Raw genomic sequence first — 19,835 nt, 5'->3', positions numbered from 1 at the left:
ATGGATGCTTCGGCCCTTTGCTGTCACTAAGAACCACTGTGGTGATGAAGAACTTTTTAGCATGATGGAGACAGACTTTTAACCAACTTGGCGATACAGTATAGTGCAAGGAATCTATTCATTTTGAATCTATCATGTTGGATGTGACAAGTGGAACTGAGCTGTTCTGACAACATATTGCAATGTCTCATGCACAGTTAGCACTCGGTGAGTTGGAAAGTGCTTCGGTTTACATACATAACACCCTAAATCACAGCCTCAAAACTCATCTGATCGGGCACCCTTTATCCACGAGACATCATAAAGTGATCAAACATGCTCTCGCGAACCCCAACTGTCAACATCTTGCAGACCTCACAGCACAAAAGAGCATAAGGTGATTAGGCTTTAGAAGTTCGGATCCTAAGTGGATTTGTTTTGAACCTTAGAGGACACTTAACAGACACACTTCAGTTAGATAACATACGTGGTTTTGGAAAAAGAAAGGTACTTACTTCTCGAGGAATCATTAACGTCCAAGAACTTGGGAGTCTCCAGTTTAGGGATTCTAAGAATACAGACTCCTAAAAGGGGTGAGTATCAGGACCTCTGCGTTTTAGAAAGTGGAGTATCCTCAGGACTCAGAAGTAGCTCCGATCCTCCAGCATCACCTGCAGGGACTGACACAGGTCCCTGGGGGGTCCTCACATGGACAGACCCACCATGGTTCAGGGCTCTCCATTCTCTGCTGGAACCAAACGCTCTTAGGCCTGCATCACTCCCACGCTTGACGTTTGGTGGCCCAGAGACCGAATCCATTCCATGTTTTGTTTTGTTCTTGTTCTTCACAATGAACTTGCTGTCTGCATTTAAAACTAAAATTTTGGGGGCGCCTGGGTAGCTCAGTCAGTTGAGCGTCCGACTTCAGCTCAGGTCAGGATCTCGCAGTCTGTGAGTTCAAGCCCCACGTCAGGCTCTGTGCTGATGGCCGGGAGCCTGGAGCCTGCTTCAGATTCTCTGTCTCCTTCTCTCTCTGTCCCACCCCCACCCTCTCTCTCAAAAATAAACCTTAAAAAATAAATAAATAATAAAAATTAAATTTTTAATGAAAATGTAGATGGCTAACTTCCATAATTTGGCTATTGTAAATAATGCTGTTACAAACATTGGAGTGTGTTGTATCCCTTTGAATTAGTATTTTTTTATCCTTTGGGTAAATCCCTAGGAGTGCAATTGCTGAACCGTGGGGTAGCTCTCTTTTTAACATCTTGAGGAACCTCCATGCTGTTCTCTAGAGTGGCTGCACCAGTTTGCATTCCCACCAACGGTGCAGGAGGGTTCCCCTTTCTCCACATCCTCGCCAACACCTCTTCTTTCTTGTGTTGTTGATTTTAGCCATTCTGACAGGTCTGAGGTGGTATCTCATTGTGGTTCTGATTTGCATTTCCCTGACGATGAGTGATGTTGAGCGTCTTTTCATGTGTCTGTTTGCCATCTGGATGTCTTCTTTGGAAAAATGTCTATTCGTGTCTTTTGCCCATTTTTAATTGGATTATTCAATTCGGGGGTATTGAGTTTTATAAGTTCTTTATATTTTTTAGATACTGACCCCTTATGAGATACGTCATTTGCAAATATCTTCCCCTATTCCGCAAGGTGACTTTTAGTTTTGTTGATTGTTTCCTTCACGGTGCAGAAGCTTTTTATTTTGATGAGGTCCCAGTAGTTCATTTTTGTTTTTGTTTCCCTTGCCTCGGGAGACCTATCTAGAAAGATGTTGCTACAATCGGTGCTAAAGCAGTTACTGCCTATGTTCTCCTCTAGGGTTTTTATGGTTTGGGGTCTTTAATCCATTTTGAATTTATTTTTGTGTTTTGTGTAAGAAAGTGGTCCAGTTTCATTCTTTTGCATGTAACTGTCCAGTTCTCCCAACACCAGAGGGGAGGTGGGTGGGGGGATGGGTGAAGTAGGTGATGGGGATTAAGGAGTGCATTTGTTGTGATGAGCACCGGGTGTTGTACAGAAGTGTTGACTCACTATATTGCACCCCTGAAACCAATATCACACTGCATGTTAACTGATTGGAATTTAAATCAAAGCTTTTTTAAAATGTAGATTGGCAACTTCTTATTTAAAAAAGTTACAAACGGGGGCGCTTGGGTGGCTCAGTCGGTTAAGCGTCCGACTTTGGCTCAGTTCATGATCTTTCAGTTTGTGAGTTCAGGCCCCGCGTCAGGCTCTGTGCTGACAGCTCAGAGCCTGGAGCCTGCTTGGGATTCTGGGTCTCCCTCTCTCTCTCTGCCCCTCCCCCACTTGCTCTCTCTCTCTCTCTCTCTCTCTCTCTTTATCCAAAATAAATGGATGTTTAAAAAAAAATTTTTTAATACAAAATTAAAAATTAAGATCTGCCAAGCTTAGCAGCAAGCAGCTGGTTCAGAGTGGAAAACGGCTGCATCTGTAGGCCGAAGTATGAGATTCTCCACCCTGCCACATCCCTCCCCTCCCCCTCACTGTGCAGCCAATGCGGAGGTCGGGCACCTTGTGGTTGTTATATTTACCATCTGCATTCTCTCACTGCTGTTACCCGTCTCCCACCCGGGAGTAATATGAGTGTCTGACGTGGCGCCTATCTTAAATAAGAGGGTGTCCCATGAAGAAGGGGCCGTGGACAATGATTAAGTCAGGAGACTCAGGCTCGTGCATCAGGACCCACGGTAATGCACTCTGTGACCTCAGATGAGTTACTTCCCTCCTCCAGCATGGGTAATCCTTGGTAGAATAAAGGGATTGGGCTGTTCAGCATTTTCCAAACCAAACATTGCTGTTCCCAAGAAACTAATAGGTATCCCATAAATAAAAAAGACAAGAACAGTAAAATTTTTCTTCTAAAGTGCATTTTTAAATATATTGGCTTACGAAAACACAAAGTCTGCAAAATAAGCTTATTTTTCAGACTTTACTCTGCCAACTTTATCCTGCGACTTCCCGAATTTATAGCTGTAAGTTGGAACTCTGTAGGAATTAACACGTCTAAATCCACACCTTTGATCCCTCCGGTCCTGTGCCGACTCACATTTCCAGATGTTAAAACCATCAGTTCAGCCACTCAAGCAAAAACTTCTGTAACACATTTGGCTCATTATTTTCCCAGATGTATCCACCCTTTCAGCTAATCCTGTCTCAGTATCAGTTACCTAGCTGTGTAAAAAATGACCCAAAACTTAGTAGCTTAAAAAAAACAAACACTTTGTTATCTCGCAGTTCTGCTGGTCAGCGATTTGGGCTAGATACAAATGTACGGCTCTTCTCTTGGTCTTACTGAATGCACTCAAGTGGCAGCATTAGCTGGTGGGTTGGCCGGAGCCTGGTGGCCTGGAGGCCTCAGCTGTGACCACCTGTATCTGCTACAGAGGGTCTAATCGGCTGTGAAGCCGGCCAAGGCTTCTTCACGTGGTGGTCTAAGGGCAGCAAGAAAGGACAAATGCCATGGTGAAGGCACATTTCAAGTTCTTGTTTTGTACCACACTTTCTAGTGTCTTGTTGGTCAAAACATGTCAGCCAGCCAAGTCGAGTCATCGAGAGATCACGTAAGAGTGTAGACGAGAGGTGAGGCATCATTGGGGACCGTTGGGGTGACACTCTTTCTCCAAATCCAACGCAGATCCAAATCCTTCTGCACTTTCCACACCCATTGGCTCCCCCAGGACCCAAGTCACTCTTGTCTCTCACTAAGAAATCGCAGTAGACTCCTAACTTGTCTGTCTAGTTTTTCTTTCATAGGCTCCTCATAGGTTTCCCAAGGACTACAGATAGATTATTTAAAATGTAAACAAGGTGGTTTCATTCCTTGCCAAGAACCCTTCAGAGATTTATCGTTTAATCGAGAATGTGATACAGAGCCTTCCCTGGGCTAAAACACCCTTGTCGTATGGTTTCCATTTACCGTGTTATTTACATCTTCCTCTCCCTCTGTTGTTGTCACAGATGCCATTTTTCAATCTTGCAGAGAAATCAGACTCTTCCCGATGATGCATCTTTCCATGACCATTCACGCACACTATCCAGAATGTTCTTCCCTCAGCCTTTGCCTGACTTGGCTCCCTCTTGGATCTCATTAAAGTGGGATCCTTCATGGCACCTGGGTGGCTCAGTTGGTTGAGTATCCAACTCTTGATTTTGGGTCAAGTCATGATACCAGGGTGATGGGATTGAGCCCCATGTTGGGCTCTGCGCTGAGTGTGGAGCCTGCTTGAGATTCTCTCTCTCTTCCTCTGCCCCTCTCCCCCACTCATGCACTCTCTCTCTCTCTCTCAAATAAAAATAAATAAAGTGGGATCCTTTAATTATTCTCTTCCAAACCTTGTTTGTTCCTTTTGAAGCACTCTGAGGGTCATAATTTTTTGTTTGTGTATATGTATATTCCTTTTTCGCTTACTTGTTAGCTCTAGCTTATAGACACATGAGGTTGCTCACTGTTTTATTTGTCATGCTTAATACATAGTAGAAACTCAAGAAATCCCTATACATTGATCTCCCCAAATTCAAAACAGGATTATCCACATAGCTAAGAAGTGGAAATGACCCAAATGGCCATAAACTGATGAATGAATAAGTAAAATGTGGTATGCCTATACAGAGGAATATTAGTCTACAATAAAAAGGAATAAAGTGCTGATATAGGTTACAATATGGATGAACCTTGCAAACATTGTGCTCAATGAAAGATGTTAGACCAAAGGAAAACAAAACACCATGTATTGTATGATTCCATTTACTGAAATTTCCAGAACAAGCAAATTTCCAGAAACAGAAAGTAGATTAGTGTTTGCTGAATACTGGGTGATGCTAGTGGTGGGAGATACGGAATGATGGCTCTTTCATATGGAGCTTCTCTTTGGCGTGATGAAAATATTCCAAAATTATATAATTGTTATCAACGCACAACTCTGCTAATACACTAAAAACATTAAATGTGCACTTTATATGGGAGAATTTTATAATATGTGAATTATATCCCAACAAAATTGTTAAAAAATAATTCTCAGAGAGGGGCACCTGGGTGGCTCAGGCCATTAAGCGTCCACCTTCAGCTCAGGTCACGATCTCACAGTTCACGAGTTTGAGCCCCACAGCAGGGTCTGTGCTGACAGCTCAGAGCCTGGAGCCTGCTTGGGATTCTGTGTCTCCCGCTCTCTGTCCCTCCCCCACTCATTCTCTCTCTCTCTCTCTCTCTCTCTCTCTCTCTCTCTCAAAAATAAATACACATTAAAATTTTTTTTCTAAAAAATAATTCTTAGAGAATGAAATAAAACCAGGTGTAACCATATTCACATTGATCCTGATTGGAGGAGGGGGGTTGGTACAGCTGTTTCAAAATTTCTCTAATTTCTGTTTGTTATCTTTTTCATTTAAGAGGTGAAATGGTCTAGGGGCACCTGGGTGGCTCAGTCAGTTAAGTGTCCAACTCTTGATTTTGGGTCAGATTCGTGGGATCCAGCCCCGACTCCCAGTGCGGAGCCTGCTTGAGATTCTCTCTCTCCCTTCCTCTCTCTACCCCTCCCCTGCTCGTATGCTCTATACTTTCTCAAACTAAATAAGTAAACTTAAAAAATAAAGAAGTAAAACTGTAAAAACGATAAGCTTTATGAAGCCAGAAACAGGAGAAGTCAGCTTAAAACCTTCTCTGGTAAAGAAGCTTCAGTTAAAGAAAAGTTACAAAATCATGGAATTTTAAACTTTGAATTTACCCTAAAGAATATTTCATCATAAAATACTATGTCCTATCAGCTACACACACACACACACACACACACACACACGCACACTTCTAAATTCATTTTGGTTTTACAAGCACCAGGCAAGACCCAGTCAACTATTTCCAACTCCTGGCTTAGATGTGGAAATAAGCTTTCTCTATTATTGTGAAAATTTACCTTGGCTGTCAAAGAACTATCAATTATTTATTTTAACCTGCCTGAAACTTAAAATTATTTGAGCTTGCAAACTGAATGTACTTTAATTCCCTTATTAGTCAAATGAGAAAAATCAGCCAGTATGTTTAAAGAGACTTTCCTAAGATAATATAGCTGAAAACAAAACTCCAGTCTACAGATTTAATTTTCCTTACTCTTTCCCCTAAATTTTATCACCATAATTTGTCATTTCAGATTTATAATGTGTTGTTAACAATACCTTCCTTTGGAATGTGCTGTGCTGCCCCAGAAAACTTTTTGGGACAGCGGAAAAAGAATTATATATCATGGCAGTTCTCTCATTAATGTCACATTTTCGTTGAGGCCTGATATTGTTGAAGCTATTCTTAGACAACATCCAGAACCTTGCCGCTCAAGAAAGAGAGCCCCCAACCCACACGATTCCTCTTTCACCAGAAAATGCTTTTCCTAAGAGGTGTGGTAATTTTATTTCCCACCACCTATAGCCTTATATGCATTGTATCTTATGCTTAGGAATTTAAAAAACACATATATACCAAAAAAAAAAAAAACCCACTCTGAGATAAAAATCTGCTTCAGCCTATCACACTGTTTACCATGGGTTGTATGCTGAATAAATAGCCTTCGATTGAACAATCATGCTAAAAGTTTGTTATTATGCCTATGTGTCAGTTAAAGGTGCCGGTGAGATACCTTAGCCTTTCAAGTTGTGTTGGATCCCCGCAGTTCCCCAGTTTAACAAAGATCCTCTCTGCAGGACAACCTATCCCGGGGCATGAACCTTGCCTCCCTCCTTGGCACAGGGTCCCAACCACAAACGCCCACTGACATAGTAAGACCAACTTGAGTCCTTCCATTTCAAACAGCCCGCCTGAATCAGAGTTAGATGTATAGGGTACTACGTAACTCAGCAATGAGATCAGTTGTATAAGATACTATGTGACTTAGCAATGAGATCTATCAGTTAAATATTGAATTTGGAGTATGAATATGAAAATGCTTGGATGCAAAACTGAATTGAGGTTGACCTAAATAAGGAATTAATGAACTGGCTTTGGTTCACAGTTCTTACTGGAAGGAAGACAAGTGATGATTTATCAAATAATAATTGATATGCCAAGTGACTTACAAATAGCGTTCTATTTAATCTTCACATTAAATGTATGAGGTAAGAGTTGTTCCGTCTGTAAAACAGGCGAAAAAGAAGGTAGAAAAGTTGTAATAATTTATTGAGATCATGTCATTTGTGAGATATAGAATTACTTTTTTTAATGTTATTTACTTTTGAAAGAGAGAGAAAGACAGAGAGAGAGCGACAGAGAGAGAGAGAGAGAACAAGTGGGTGAGGGGCAGAGAGAGAGGGAGACACAGAATCCTAAGCAGGTTCCAGTCTCTGAGCCATCAGTACAGAGCCCGATGCGGGGCTTGAACTCACAAACCACAAGATCATGACCCGCTGAAGTCAGGCACTTAACCAACTAAGTCACTCAGGAGCCCCTAGAATTACTTTTTAAAATAAATCTGATCATGGGGCGCCTGGGTGGCGCAGTCGGTTAAGCGTCCGACTTCAGCCAGGTCACGATCTCACGGTCCGTGAGTTCGAGCCCCGCGTCGGGCTCCGGGCTGATGGCTCGGAGCCTGGAGCCTGTTTCCGATTCTGTGTCTCCCTCTCTCTCTGCCCCTCCCCCGTTCATGCTCTGTCTCTCTCTCTGTCCCAAAAATAAATAAAAAACGTTGAAAAAAAAAATAAATAAAATAAAATAAAATAAATCTGATCTTGTCATTTCTATAATACAAAATTATACTCTTAGAGTTCTTTAAACTTAGAGGAATACACAGAACTTTAGAAGTGGAGACCATTCCACAGTAATGTATTGAAGATAGAAGATAATATAGGTCTTTTTAGAATCAGAAAAGATTGGTAAGGGAAAGAAAATTGGTAAAGCGTATCTTTTTTCTGAAAGAAAATGTTTCTCCTGTCCTCAGTGCCAGGTATAGGGCTCAAAAGCAAGTAAGTGTATTATCCGCCCCTTTGCTTCTCAGAGAAGAATGAAAGCCTTTCAAAATTTAAGGCAAAGGACCAGAAATACTGATGTTACAAGATTTCTTGATTCCATAGTTTTGTTACTGACATTTTGATGCAGTTCGTGTGTTGACCTGACTGCTTCCACATTTATCAAAAGAATACAAAATTTTAATCAAAAGCATCTCAAAATTAAGGAAGTCTCATTAAAATATTCAATTAATTCACTTAATTCACTTCCTTGACACTATAGATAAAACCTATGTTCAACATAGTATATTCTATATCAATATCTACAGTTTTTTTTCACTAAATGTATTTTTAGTGGTTCCAATTCCTTAATAATACTGTAGGGAAAAAAAGTTGATCTACTGATCAAAGTTTACTAAGTCTATCTTATGTCAATGTGTATTTTGTTTTGTACACAGTTGTTAACTAAATGCGATTATTCAAGATCTTGAACATTTCAACTTTGTAAAAAATATTTTAATTATCTGTCCATATTTTACCAAATAAAACATCTTACCAAGTAAAGTTTTGCCTATTGTCAATATTTTTGTGCCGAGTATTTCTACCAATTGTATTTTTTTGTATTTTATTATTGCTGTTTTCAATATTTCCAAGCATATGATTCTTCAATAATATTTTTACTTATAACTACCAATTCGGGGTTTTGTTGATTACTTCAATCACAATATTTACTAAGAAATGGATAAAATTTTAGATATAATTATCGTGTATTCATGATAGACATCTCAAACTTTTTAAAAATGATTATCATTTGGTTTAATAAAAGAAAAAATACTCCTGGATTCATTTCAAGGAAAAAAAATTGTTACAGCTTTAATAATCACAAAATAGGAATGCTAATTTCCAGAAACATTACAAACACCAGCATTAGTTGGTCTATTGTGCAAGTTTAATCATTCAGTTAAATAAAATAAAATAGTAGATACCTAGGGCGCCCGGGTGGCTCAGTCGGTTAAGCGCCTGACTTTGGCTCAGGTCATGATCGCACGGTTCATAAGTTCATGGTTCATAAGTTCGTAAGTAACCCCAGATGGGGTTCTCTGCTGTCAGCATAGAGCCTGCTTGGGACCCTCTGCCCCCTTTTCTCTCTGCCCCTCCCTGCTGGTTCTCTCTCTTTCTCTCAAAATAAATGAATAAACTTAAAAGATAAAATAACAGATATCAATTTTGCTTGACTTAGTAGAAATATAAATCCCATATATTTTTTTCTAAATTATGTATGTATGTATTTATTTATTAAAAACATATTCTATTTTACCATTTACCATAACGGTTATCATTTTAACCATTTTTAATCGTACACTTTAGAAGCATCCAAATTTACAGTGCTAATGGCCACAACCCACTTCCAGGACTTTCTCATCACTGAAGACACTCTATACCCACTAAACAATAACTCATCATTTCCCCCTTCCCTCAGCCTCAGGCAACCTCTAGTCTACTTTCTGTCTCTATGCATCGGACTGTTCTGTGTACATCACAGAAGCAGATTCATATAATATTTGTTCTTTTGTGTTTGGCTCATTACACTTAGCGTAATAATATTTTTAGAGTTCATATCTATGGAGCATGTGCCAAACCCTATTCTTTTTTTAAGGCTGAATAATATTCCATTGAATGTATATACCACGTTTGTTGATCCATTCATCTGTTGATGGACATTTGTGTTGTTTTCACCTTTTGGCTGTTGCGAATAATGCTGCTGTGGATGTTGGTGTGCAAGCATCTGTTTAAGTCACTGCTTTCCAATGTGGACGTGGCGGATAGAAAATACCTCGACATGGAATTGCTAGATCATATCATCTAGCTTTTTGAGGAACCACCTAACTATTTTCCACAACAGCTATACCGTTTATAAATGTCCATGAATCTCCATTCTTCCATGCCTTTACCAACACTTGCTGTTTTCAGCTTTGTTGATAATAGCCATCCTACAGGGTGTGAAGTGCTATCTCACTGGAGTTTGCCTTACATTTCTCCAATGGTGAGTAATATTGAGCCTTTATCGTGTGCTTTTGGCTATTTGTGGATCTTCATTGGTGAAGTGTCTGTTCAAGTCCTTTGCCCATTTTTTTATTTGAGCTCTTTGTTTTTTTTTGTTTGTTTGTTTTGTTTTGTTCTTGAAATGTAGTATTTGGATATTCTGGATATTAACCCCATATCAAATACATAATTTGCAAATATTATCTCCCAATTTAGGGTTTTTTTTTTTGCTCTCTTGCTAATGTTTTTTAATACATGAAGTTTTCAATTTTGATAGTCTAATTTTTCTCTTGTTGCCCATCTTTTTGGTGCTATTACTTACAAGGTAACTACTAAAGCCAATGTCATGAAGATTTATAGTCTTAGCCTTTACATTTAGGTCTTTGATACATTTTTTAATGCTTATTTATTTTTGAGAGAGAGAGAGAGAGGGAGAGTGAGTGGTGGAGGGGCAAAGAGAGAAGGAAACACAGAATCTGAAGCAGGCTCCACTCTTGAGCTGTCAGCACAGAGCCAGACTTGGGGCTCGAACCCACGAATCCCAAGATCATGACCTGAGCTGAAGTCGGACGCTTAACCCACTGAGCCACCCAGGCACCCCTCTTTGATACTTTTTAAATTAATTTCTATATACAATATAAGGTAAGAGCCCAAACTCATTCTTTCTTCTGTGGATATCCAGTTTTCCCAGGATCATTTGTTTAAAAAGCTGTTTATTTTTCCCCATTAAAATGTTTTGGCACCTTGTTGAAAATGATTTGACCATATGTGTAAGAGTTTATTTCTGGGCTGTTTATCCTATCCCATTAATTTATATTTCCATCTTTATTCCAATACCATATTGTTTTGATTATTGGATTTATAGTAAATTTTAAAATCAGGAAGTTTGAGCCCTCCAGTTTTGCTCTTTTCAGGATGCTTTTGCTCTTCAGGTTTCCTTGATATTCCACATATTGGCTTTTATATTTGCTCATGTATTTACCTTTACCAGAGATCTTTATATCTTCATATGGGTTCTATTTACTATCAAGTCATTTCATTTCTTTTCTTTTAATTTTTTTAAGTTTGTTTATTTACTTTGACACACACACACACACACACACACACAGAGAGAGAGAGAGAGAGAGAGAGAGAGAGAGAGCATGCACAGAGTAGGGCAGAGAGAGAGGGAAAGAGAGCAAATCCCAAGCAGGCTCCACACTGTCAGTGCAGAGCCTGACCCAGGGCCTGAACCCATGAACCATGAGATCATGACCTGAGCCAAAATCAAGAGTCAGACACTTAACCAACTGAGCCACCCAGGTGCCCCTGAAGTCATTTCGTTTCAATCTGAAGGATTTCTTTGAGCATTTCTTATGGAAGTGGTCTATGGTAAGGAATTCTATCAGATTTTGTTTATCTGGAAATGTCTAAATTCTTTCATTTTTCCCTCAAAAAGGAAGGACAGTTTTGCTTATTATAAAATTCTCAGTTGGTAACATTTTTCTTTCAGCTATCTGAATATATCAACCCCCTGCCTTCAAATCTCCAAGGTTTCTGGTACGAAATTGACTGATAATCTTAAGGAATGTCCCCTGTATGTGATAATTCATTTTTTCTTCCTGCTTTCCAGATTCTCTCTTTGTCTTTGTTTTTCGATAATTTCATTACAGTGTGTTTCAAATTCTACTTGGAATTTGTTGAACTTGGATTTGCATTATTTATGTCTTTAATCCTATTTGGAAATTTTTTTATGTCATCTCCTCAAATATCTTTTCCATCCATTTCTCTCTCTTGTCTTTTTCTGGGACTCCCATAATTCTTATGCTGGTCTGCTTGAGAGTGTTACACATCATTAATTCTTTTTTTTTTTTTCTAATTTTTTTTCTCTCCTCAGACTCCATGATTTTAGTTGCCTTATCTTCAAGTTCACAGATTCTTTCTTCTGCATGCTCATACCTGATGCTGAATCTCTCTGAATTTTTCACTTGAGTTATTGTACATTTTTAGCTTCAGAATTTTTGTTTGGTTCCTTTCTACAGTTTCTATCTCTTTGCTGAAATTCTCATTTTGCTCTTATGCTCCTTTTCTTGGTTTCCTTAGTTACTTGTCCATGTTTTCCCTTAGTTTGAGTATATTTAGAACAGTTTTTTTAAGTCTTTCTCTAATAAGTCTGCTATCTGGATTCAGGAATGATTTGGAGGTTGCTTTATTTTAATTATTAAAGGTTATAGTACTCCATTTGTTTCAGATTAGTCTCAACTAATTTTCAAAAACTTTTCCTTGCCATTGTGATTGCTGAAGTCTGTTCCCTTATCTCATGTTTAGCTATACAATCACAGACTTTCTTGAATGCCTTAAGCTTGAAACAAAGAAAATACAAAATAAATAAATAAACCCCAAAAGTGAACAACCTCCTTCCCCTGCTATTCCGGGTCGACTTTGTGCTGGAGCATTCCTTCAACACTTATCTAGGTTTGCTGTGAACCCTCTTGGTTCAGCCATCAGCCAGGGAGAAAGCTTAATGTACTCTCAGATATTTTCCAAGCGTACATCTTGTCTGGGCATGCACCTGGCTTTCTAAATTCTCCCCATATATGCAGCTGCTTCTGAATATCCTAATTTCCAAGAGTCTAACCCCAGCTTCTCTGGGCCTTAGATGGTCCATTCTATATTTCTACCTGTAATCTCTTGCATCAAGCATCTGTATGTACAGACTTTCCACTACTTTTCCTGCTATGTTCCAAGTTATGCAAGACAGAAATGAATGCCTTCCATCAGACTTTCAGGTATCCTCAGATCCCAGCAGGTGTACACAATAACTTAAAAAAAAATTTTTTTTAATGTGTTGCACTTTCTCTAATTTGAGGGGAGAGCTGGCAACCAGGTCACTACTTGGTTAAGACCAAGACTCTCACCAGGTAAAGTCATGCAGGAGATGGGGTTAGGATGACTCTTGCTTGGTTTCTATAAGCCTTTTACTGTTTTCAGAACTCTTAGAAATTGACTCATATACAGCTTCTGGCGTGTGTGTGTGTGTGTGTGTGTGTGTTATGTGGAGAAATCAGTCCTTAGAACTTTCTAGCTTGTCATTTTGCTGATATCATTGCTATGATATGTTTATAGATAAAATATCTCTTGGAACATTTTTTCTTTTCCATTTGAATTCCCTCCTATTTGGACTCCAACTGCATGCATACTGGGAACTTTGGACAAGTCCAACAAGTCTCTTCTACGTTTTGCTATTCTTTACTTTCTTTGTGTCATACTTTGGACATTTTCTATTGGCCAGTTCAGTAATCTTATTCCGTCCAATCTGCTCTTAAGCCTATCCATTCTGTTCTTAATTCTACATACATATTTTTTCAGTTATAAGCTATTTTAGTATGATGTCTAATTCTTTGGAAAAAGTTATCCATATGTTCATTTTTAGGTCTTTCTCTATTTTCTTCAGCATATTAATCACAATGATTATAATGTATGGTTTGCAGAGGTTATTTTCTGGATCATCTGTCAGACTTTCTTTAGAGCTTTATTATTTTGCGCTTTTGTTCTTGTTGATTTTAGCCGTACCATATTACCTCTTTGCATGTCTTGTAATTTTTAATTGCATGTAGCATATTTTGGACAAAAGAAACTCTGAGGGTCCAGGTAGTATCTTCCATCACTTATCTCTCTCTTATCTCAGGCAGAAACAATAAGTGGTTGGTAACTGTCATCTAATTACAATTTCAGGTTGCTTAAGATTTAGTTTAGCTCTCCCTCATCCTTCCTCTAGGGTGGGGCCCTCAATAGCTGTTAACTGAAAAATTGGTAGGTCTTCCAAATACCATACACCTAAGTGGATATTCTGGAATTAAAAAGTACAGTATCTAAAATTAAAACACAGAAGAGGGGTTTAAGAGATCCACTTTTGTCCGCTGAGGATTTTAAAGCTTAGTTCTTTAGTCTTCCAGCCAACAGCTTCAGAATTTGACAACTAGAATTCTGATTTTTAGATTGGTTATATAGAGAGTTAGAAAGAGCATGACTCCCATCCTTAAAGTGAGAAAAAAGCTATGAAGCTGGAAGTTGACTCATTTTTATGAGACCACAAAAGAACTGAAGTCATAGCTACAGAGACGGGTGCCTGTGTGTAGAACAGCACCAGAACATTTGCTTACCTGAGACAGAAATGCCTAAAGGTTGGGAGCACCTGGGTGGCTTAGTCAGTGGAGTGACTTCAGCTCAGGTCACGATCTCGCTGTTCGTGAGTTCAAGCCCCGTGTCAGGCTCTGTGCTGACAGCTCAGAGCCTGGGGACTGCTTCAGATTCTGTGTCTCCCTCTCTCCTTGCCCCTCTCCTGCTCGTGTTCTCTCTCTCTCTCTCTCTCTCTAAAAAATAAATGAACACTAAAAAAATTTTAATAAAAAAAAAGAAGTGGTCAAAATCATATGAACAGGTAGAAAAGTCAAACAAGAAATTTTTAACAGGATTTTTAAGCATGGACTTTATTGAGAGCGTGAAACCCTTGGAAACCACTGACATAAAGGAGGGATTTCACCCTCTTGCAGGTTTTTCCTGTAGGAACCCCACCAGACAACCACAAGGAAGATGGGGAGAATCCCAAGAAAGGTAATGGCTGGCAGAGGGAACAGCAGCCATTGCCAAAACTCCACCCAGACCCATTCCCCCTTATATTCCCTAAAAACCAAAAGTCTTAATCTACAGAGGGAAGATCAGTTAAACCATAGTCTGGGGCCCTGGGGAAAGGGAATGGAGACCACCACTGAAATCTACCCAGATCCTTCTCCCCTATCTTTCAAGTGAATAAAAGCCTCAGTCTGCAGTGGGAACAGTGACGAAACTGCAGGCTGGGGCAGTAATGGAAACCCACTCAACATGAAGGAGGGGAAAATGAAGTTCTATTTCTGGAGGAGGGGTAGGAACACTACCTCGGTCTTAAGACCAATGTTTAGAGTGATTGCCCAAAACTGAGGTTCAATTAGAAAATCAGAAAATTCTTGGGGCGCCTGGGTGGCGCAGTCGGTTAAGCGTCCGACTTCAGCCAGGTCACGATCTCGCGGTCCGTGAGTTCGAGCCCCGCGTCAGGCTCTGGGCTGATGGCTCGGAGCCTGGAGCCTGTTTCCGATTCTGTGTCTCCCTCTCTCTGCCCCTCCCCCGTTCATGCTCTGTCTCTCTCTGTCCCAAAAATAAATTAAAAATGTTAAAAAAAAAAAAAAAAAAAAAAAAAAAAAGAAAATCAGAAAATTCTGCCATCACCCAAACTTCATCCCTGGCACCACGCTAACTAGCTTGGAATAAAAATATCAATGGAAAAAAAAAAACATATATCAATGGAGTATAGCAGAGAACTCCACAGTATTGGTCTTTAGGGAAATTCAAGTTAAAAACACAATGAGATACCACAATTAGAATTGCTAAAATGAGAACAATAAATGTTTAACATGAGTATAATTGCCATTCACAGTTGGCAAAGACTGTAAACAGCCAAGATGTCCTTGAGCAGATGGAAAGATAAACACCCTTTACACCTGTACAATGGAATTCTACGCAGAAATAAGAGACAGTGGGTTGTTGATTCACAAAATAGCATGGCTGAATCTTAAATGCATTTTTCTAAGTGTTAAAATCTCTCCCAATTTCTCTGTCCCCCAGCAGATGCTCTCTGATAAACGCACGAATTATATCCAAGTAAAACGTAGCTGTGTTCCTCAGTGCCGACTCACCGCTCTCTCTAGAACTTTCTTCTCATGTCTGTCTTATTGTCTGGCCCTCTTCACCTTCACCAGACTAGGGGGGGGGCTTGGGGCGGGGGGATGCTTGCTTCCTAAAGATTGTGAGGTTAGTGGAGATTTTGCTGCCTTTCAGAAGATTCTGGAATATGCCTTTTACTCTGTCACGTAGAAATCGGAAAGTGCTTTCTGGGGTCTCGTCAGAGTCTCCAATTTTGTGATTCTAGCTCCATGTGACTACCAACATTTTTGTTAGTTTTCTTTTTTCCCATTTGCAGCCCGGTGCTCTGCTTGGTCAAACTCTGCCAATAGGAAGAATAACAACTGCTTATCATCAGTTCACTGTGAAAGGTTTGCCCTCTTGGAAATTTTCATTCATTCAATCCTGCTGTTTCCCCATATACCAGATGCCTTCAAACACATAATGTTGTATAATTTATTCCAGTTTTCTTCATTGTTGTTAGTGAGGGCACTAGTCTGCCATGAATAAGTCTCTCACCCAGGGACATACATTTCTATCCTAATTATTGTCAAGAAGGGCTAAATTTTATATCAAAACACAGAATCTGTCTTTTGATTCCAATATTAAGATTCCACGTTTTTCCAGTGATCTGTAGCGACTGATCTCCTTGAAACACACTAAGGAAACTCTCCCTCGTTCTCAAATATTTTTGAGGTTATTCTTAACTTTGATCGGTCTTCATTGCAATGGGTCCCTAACGCTTTACCTCCTCGGCCTCCCGTGTTTCTCTCCCATTGCAGAACTTCTGTCCTGGCCACAGGCAAGGAGAGGGGTTTGAGAGCGTCATAAGCAACTCCTTCCGGACATGGTTTCAAAGCCACTGTCAAACCACACTCCTCGCCACCGTTTCATCCTCAGATTCCGGTTTTATAAGTATATTATTGCTACCTTTCTTATGACTTGTGAACAACAAAAGCATAGTTGCTTTCATTTTACAAGAAACGGGGGCGCCCGGGTGGCTCAGTCGTTTGAGCGTCCAACTCTTGATTTTGGCTCAGGTCATGGTCTCACAGTTAGTGGGTTTGAGCCCCCCATCGGGCTCTATACTGACAGCGGGGAGCCTGCTTGAGAGTCTCTGTCTCCCTCTCTCTCTGACACTCTTCCACTTACACTTTTTCTCTCTCTCTCCCTCTCTCAAAATAAACAAATAAACTTAAAAAAAAAAAAAAGAAATACATAGAAATTTTAAAATGTGAAAATTGCTCCCAAATGTATTGACTTTTCTGTTTATATTCTTTTACTCGCGTGAGTAGATTCAATGCATAGTGGATAACAGTGTGGAAAAAATTAAATGTCTACTTTAGCAAGTTATAGGCATATATACAGCTATATATACATGGAAAACAGAATGCACAACATGCACACTGAAATGTAAAGAAAATTTTTTAAAAAAATTAACAGTGAGAAAATTTTTGAAAAGTTGACTATTCAGCACTATAGTGCCTCAGGATCATTAACCAGCTTATTTATTCATACAACAAATATTTATCGAATGTTTTTTTTCAGAATCTCAGCTGACACTATACGATTCAGAAGCCCCAATTAATAGAGTTTACAGTTGATGGAAAAAGTGATTAGCAGTCCTTTATTAATGCATTTTGAAAATAACATAAACAGGGGCGCCTGGGTGGCTCAGTCGGTTGGGCGTCCGACTTCGGCTCAGGTCACAATCTCGCGGTCCGTGGGTTCGAGCCCCGCGTCAGACTCTGGGGTGATGGCTCAGAGCCTGGAGCCTGTTTCCGATTCTGTGTCTCCCTCTCTCTCTGCCCCTCCCCCGTTCATGCTCTGTCTCTCTCTGTCTCAAAAATAAATAAACGTTAAAAAAAAAAAAGAAAAGAACATAAACAAATTCTCTAAATTAGTTAAAGAATCATAAATTGGATTATCCGAGTCAGAAAAAAATAGGATAGTAGAAGTATGATGTGAGGTACTCACAACTCCAATGATCTCTATTAAAGCACTAGAGAATATAAGCCAAAAACAGTTTATCTATTTTGTGTATCCTATACATCGATTCATGGACAACTGCTTAGTGAAAAGCAAATATCATAAATAACAGAAAGCGGGATCAATAATGCCAATATCTAGTTGTCTACTCGACACTAACCTATTTTTTATGCAATGAAGTATAGAAAAAATATGTCTTTATATGTACTGTAAGAAACACCAAAAAATCTTTAGCAAGTGGGAAAATGAAATCTTTTGTGTGTTCATTATTTAACACTGCAGCAGGTGGGAGCCCTGCGGGTGAGGTGCTCGAATGTTTCCCCGGTCGGAAGAAATCGAGGCAGCGGCAGGGCGCTAATGAAGGAGTCGTGTTTCAGCCGCAGCAAACGTGAAGCAGATTTCAAACTGCGAGGGGGGCTGTGTGTCCCCGCAGGGCAATCAATGCGGAGTAATTCCCGTCCACCCTCACAGTCTTCGTATAACACCGGCACCACCTGACTGTCACCTGCTCCTGGCCCAGAAATGCCTGTGGTCACAAGTACCTGCGTGTGGTGGGTGACGGGAAAGCCCCACCTGCACTTTGTTTTTGTTTCTTTTTTTTAATGTTTATTTTTGAGAGAGAGAGAGAGAGAGAGAGAGAGAGAGAGAGAGATTAGAGCAGGGAAGAAGCAGACACAGGGGGGTACAGAGTGTCCAAAGCGTGCTCTGTGTTGACAGCAGACAGCCCGATGTGGGGCTTGAACTTACCAACTGTACATCATGACCTGAGCCAAAGTTGAAAGATGGGTTCAAGTTTCAGTTCTGCCGGAGACTAACGCTAGCATCTTGGACACTGTAGAGTCTGGGACCACTAAGTGGAACGTTGCAAACGTTGGAACAGGCACCTAGTTCAGCATCTGGGTGGGAACTTGATCTCAGCAGTCTAATTTGGCACTCTCTCTCTCTCTCTTTTTTAGAGAGAGGGACAACAGGAGATGAGAGAATCTTAAGCAGGCGGGGCTCGATCCCACAACCCTGGGATCATGACCTGAGCCGAAATCAAGAGTTAGAGGCTCAACCGACAGAGCTACCCAGGCACTCCTTGGCAGTCTCTCTTTTGCTAAAAAAAAAAAATCAAGAAATCTGAAATAATATAGAATGTCCTTGTCTACTTATTTAAAAAAATTTTTTTTCTAATTATAAAAGGAATTCATGGTTATTAGAAAATATTTGGGAAATAGAAAATGATTTAGGCAGATATACACATCCTTCAAAACCCCAACTCCGGTAAGTGAGGAGTTAATGTTTTAGTATGCTTACTTCCAAAGGGCTTCAAGTTCATTTCTTTACCATTTTAGCACAGCTTTCTACCTTGGATAGATTTGTAATCAACACCCCCTAAGTCTGAATGTGACAGCATTTGGAAAGTGGGAACGGTGATTTGATTTTGTTCAGGCGGGCCTCTCTGTTAGCTGGAGGAACTAAGGGGGCTACGGGGACCACCTGCCCCCACCTTGCCTTGCTGAGCGGCCTGGTCAAGGTCAGGCTCCCGGAGCACAGCGAGGATGCCTGCCGGTGGGCAGAGTCCACAGTGAGCACCGACGTGGGAGGGGCCACGGCACCCCTGCCCTCCTGGTTCTCCCGCTCACCACTGCTCCTGCCCCTGAGGGGGCTTTCCTCTCCAGCGTCTCGCGTCTCCACCGTCAACTTACATCCAAGGACTGTGCGGTGGGTCTTAGATGCAGTAGCACACATTCAGTGCAGCGTCTTTATCTTAGAGGATAACATAAAAATATATCGTCATGATTGGGGAAGGCAATGACTTCTTAGAGAAGGCGCACAAAAAATTGAAAAAAAATGGATCATTTGGACTTCATCAAAATTAAAAACCTTTGTGCTCTATCTACCAAATAATTAGTACTATGAAAAATAAAGACAAAGCACAGGATGGGAGAAAACATTTTCAAAGCATATATATCTCATAAGAGATTTATATCCAGAATATGTAAAGGTCTCATACAACTCAATAATAAGATAACTAACCCAATGGGGAAAATGGGTAAAGGATTTATATAGAAATTTCTCCAAAGAAAATATACAAGTGGTAACTAGCCCCCCCCACACACACACACAATGGTTAAAATCATTAGTCGTTAGGGAAATGCAAACCAAAATCATAATAAGATACACTTTAGACACACTAG

The sequence above is a fragment of the Neofelis nebulosa genome, chromosome 12, assembly GCF_028018385.1.
Source record: "Neofelis nebulosa isolate mNeoNeb1 chromosome 12, mNeoNeb1.pri, whole genome shotgun sequence".
Taxonomy (NCBI): Eukaryota; Metazoa; Chordata; class Mammalia; order Carnivora; family Felidae; genus Neofelis; species Neofelis nebulosa.
The sequence above is the reverse complement of the archived record's forward strand: the minus strand, read 5'-3'. Positions refer to the sequence as shown.